Below are 4,178 nucleotides of genomic sequence, written 5' to 3'. Positions count from 1 at the left end.
AGTAATATATTATATATAACTTCGTCTTAATTATTATTTAGCGAAGTAGTTTATAATATTTTACTTCACAATTTACATTGAGTGACGAAGTAATTCATCTGAAAGACTTCGTAGTTATGTATTTTGGTGAGGTAATAGTCACAAACAACTTCATAATTTATCCTATTTGTTGAGGTAAATATAATCTATAACTTTAGCATTTATCCTATTTGTTGAAGTATTTTATATTATGTTACTTCACAATTTACATTTAGTGACGAAGTAAGTAGTTCGAAATACTTCAATAATTTGTATCCCATAAATAACCCAAAAATGTATCAACAAAACCAAAAGTATATCCAAAAATCCACAATGACAAACAAAATATTTATCCCAACATATACCATCCATTTAAGCACCTACATAGGAGTAAACAAATTCACTCCATTCACTTTTGACCTCGTCATATTGAGATTGGGTGTAATATTGGTTCTTGATGCATCCTGCAAACTGAAATTTGAAAAAGAAAATACATTAGATTCTTCTATTTCAAATAAAAATTGACAGATATAAAATATATCAGTACTGGTAGAGGTAGGTTTCATTTAAAAGTACGGACTTATTTCATTTGCATCTTGAAATAACACCGGATAAAAATTCTTAACATGTCACCACTCTCCAAGCTGAGATAGCGCCTGTTGTTTCCATATAGTCTACATCCATTAGCCTAGGAAAAAACCCACAGATTTATTCCCCATATTTCTTTATAAGTGAGATGACTTTGATCTAAGTCAAAGATTTTAGCATAACCAACATTAGCCTGGGAAAAAACCCACAGATTTATTCCCCATAGCCAAACCATCATAGTCTGCAATAAAGCAAACACAATATGTTGAAAAAACATTCTGGGACAATAGAACAAATAAATTTTAACATTTTTTCTCCGTGTAACAGATCAACTTATATCGGTATTCACTCACCATAAGAAGAAGTGAATTATAATACAAAAAAGCCTCATACAAAAATAAATCCCTTAGATCTGCACTCATTCTCATGACAAAATCCCATCCAATCTGCAATGTCATTCATAAAAAAACTCAATAGGAGCCAACTAGAAATGAAGTATATATCATGCAAAACTTTTGAGGTTTAGTCATCCAATCAAAATACACGCAACCAAGACATATACAAAGACATACTATAGACATCGAATGCATGCATCAGCATGTGTACATTCATTTTAAGGTATAACACTGACCTTGCAACAAATGAATACCCATATGAAAAACAGCAATACCTGAACATAAAGTAAGATTAAAAATGACGCGATGGACAAAAAGATATATTATTCAAACAGAAGCTGTAATTCTATGTCATTGATGTAGTGATTTGAGCAACACAATAGTCAACCTTGCTTGAACTCAATCATCACAATATTTCACAATAATAATAATTTGGTATCACAAAAAATATTAAGTGAAAAATGATTAACTCTTACTGCATTAAAGAGAAATAATCGACTTGAATATGTTAGGTGCAAGATCTTCAAGTAAACTCAATTCAAAACTATCACTATCGATTACAAATTTAAAATTGTGCCAACCTGAAGTCAGTAGCATATCATGACATAAATCATGGAGAAAAGCTGAAGAATCAGAAGCAGAAACCCCAGATGGAATAAATTACCATAATGACAAAAATTCAATTTGTTGAAATTCTTTCCAGCATAAAAATCCATTAATACCCACTTGGCCACACCAGAATCATTACAGTTTTAGTAAGTCTATGCTTCCAGCTTGACACTTCACACATGTATATCATTTCTAAAGAAACATAGAAAAAAAAGTAATAAAATAATTAAAATTGTACACATGTCAATCAACCAAAAAATAATGATTAAAGCTCGAGGATTATAGACTTTGCCGCAATTTATAGAGAGTGAATTGTGTACAACTACGGTAAGAGATGAAACTGAAGTAGGACAAAAGGTGTGTAACACCACGGTACCCCATGTTTGTTCGCTAGTGTGAGACCAAGGGCCCTACAAGGTGAGTATGATTCCAAAGAGTTTAGAACAACAAAAGCCTGAACAAAAAAGTGATATATTGATAAAACTTCAAATGGCCATAGGACTCATAACTTTTGACAATTTTGGAATTGTGAGATGTACAAGATGATAACAAGGAGTGTCGCAAAGTTGCTGACCACGTTAAAGTTCTCTGCAAATCCAGTCATTTTGCCCATGTAAAGAGACTTTCTGTTTCATAATTTTAGAACAGATTATTAAATTTTTTATTTATTTTTAACTTCTCATCCCCCCAAATTCTAAATATACTTTATTTTTACATCTAGCTCATTCAGGTTGGTTTTCATAATTTTCTAATTTTGAAATATGAAGTACAAAAAATGACCCACAAAGTAGTGGCTAAAAAATGCAGAAGGCATTGGAATTTTTCTTGTAGTGCCGGAGCCTCCAACTGCCTATCTACAATCACGCAATAACAACAAAATAAACAATCACATGAAAGCATAAATATGCAACGTGGCCCGTGGGAAACAATATTTGCCCATTTCAACTTGCCGTTGATGGCATAATGCCAACATCAATTGTTATTTACCTTCTAGCAGAAAATTTGAACCTCTTAAAATCTATAAATAACATAGTTTCTTTCCTTGTTTAATCTCTAAATCAAGATAACTATTGTATTCACACAACAAAGCAGTAAAACATAAGAAGAAACGTAAGCAACCTAATGACACGATTAAAGCTAAAAATTATCCTATAATTAACTGCTTTGTTTCGGTAACTTGGCTTTTTTTGTCCCTGTAGCAGTTACGGCAAGACTACTCTGCGCAGTTCATTATCCTAAGATGCCCAAAACCGACCGCATTACTTGTACAAAAACAAGAAACACATCAATCTCGAATTTAATCGCCCAACATCCAGAAAACTGGAAAGAAAATTAAAAAGGAAATAACTAACTCTCCAAATTTAATCCAGCTCCTTGAGAAAAAATTGTTTCAAGGAATGGAAACGACGATTGGCACGTACCTCGATCATGTCGTGTAAGTGAATAATATTATGGTGATTAATCCTCTTAAGGATGAAAATCTCGGACTTGAGGCTCTCTTGAAGTTTGGAATTCAATCTAGCGGTGACGATTTCTTTAATCGCGACTTCAGTTCCGTGCACCCGGTGGTGAGCGTGCCAAACCATCGAGAACGAACCCGCACCTATCTGATTCCCCAGCTGGTAATCCCCCACCGAGTAAAACCTCACAGCGCCACCCCTCGCCGATTGAGCCATTGGAATTAGCGATTGCCCAAACACGCGCCCCTCGGTCATATGAGCTTAGAACAAGAAGAAAAATAGCATCTACAAGTTGGAGAATGAATCAATTCAGGAGTGGATTCTTCACTGTTTTGGGGATTTGTAGGGCTTTTTATATCTTCGATTCGAATAATTGCGATTGTGAAGAAGGTCATGGCAATTGACTCATAAAGGGTGACACTTGAATAATGAATGATTCCAATTAAGCTGAATATAGTCATACTTAAAAAGTTCTCTGAATATAGTCATCTTTTTACTTCAGTATGAACTTATTTTCTTTATGTTTTACTTCATCAACATTGATATGCCGAAGTAAAATATAATAAAAAAATATAGTGAAGCCCGTGTTTTTAAACATCCGAAGTAAAATATATTATTTTACTTCGCTTGTGTTATACTGAAGTTATTGGTAATGTATTACTTCGTAATTTATTATTGCCGAAGTAACGCTTGCCGAAGTAAAATCCGATTTTTCTACCACAAATCTGAACTCGGAACTAAATTCGGTTAGTTAAATGTCGCACAATCTAATTTCTAAGATGCAAGGAATCACGAACTTGCCAAGATAATCTCTCTCGGTCTGCCTGCTGGAAATGGTAAGGAATGAGAGACAACACATTAAGTATGCATGAGAAGGGACACATGTTTCATTCTTTGTTCAACACGCAAGACCACAGGTGCGCTCACTTCTTACCGCGGGTGCGCGGAGCTCACGGGGCTCATCCCAAGAATTCAGAAACAGCGACCGCAGGTGCGCTCATTCTCTCACCGCGGGTGCGCTCACCCCACGGCACCACATTCATAAATTCAGAATAATCGACCGCGGGTGCGCTGCTTTTTAGACCGCAGGTGCGGTGACCTTAATATA

General features: G+C 34.8%; 1 long non-coding RNA gene across 1 annotated transcript; it reads right to left on the bottom strand.

The window, feature by feature from the left end:
- Positions 1 to 301: 301 nt before the first annotated feature.
- LOC142541605 (uncharacterized) lies at positions 302 to 3,465 on the bottom strand. Its single transcript, XR_012819415.1, has 3 exons — positions 1,238 to 3,465; positions 960 to 1,052; positions 302 to 489 (listed from the first exon to the last, which is right to left on the bottom strand). It is a non-coding gene; the product is annotated as an uncharacterized LOC142541605 (long non-coding RNA).
- Positions 3,466 to 4,178: the final 713 nt, after the last annotated feature.

Source organism: Primulina tabacum, chromosome 4 (assembly GCF_025594145.1).
Source record: "Primulina tabacum isolate GXHZ01 chromosome 4, ASM2559414v2, whole genome shotgun sequence".
Classification (NCBI taxonomy): Eukaryota; Viridiplantae; Streptophyta; class Magnoliopsida; order Lamiales; family Gesneriaceae; genus Primulina; species Primulina tabacum.
Note: the sequence above shows the minus strand (reverse complement) of the source record. Positions and strands in the feature narration are given on the sequence as shown.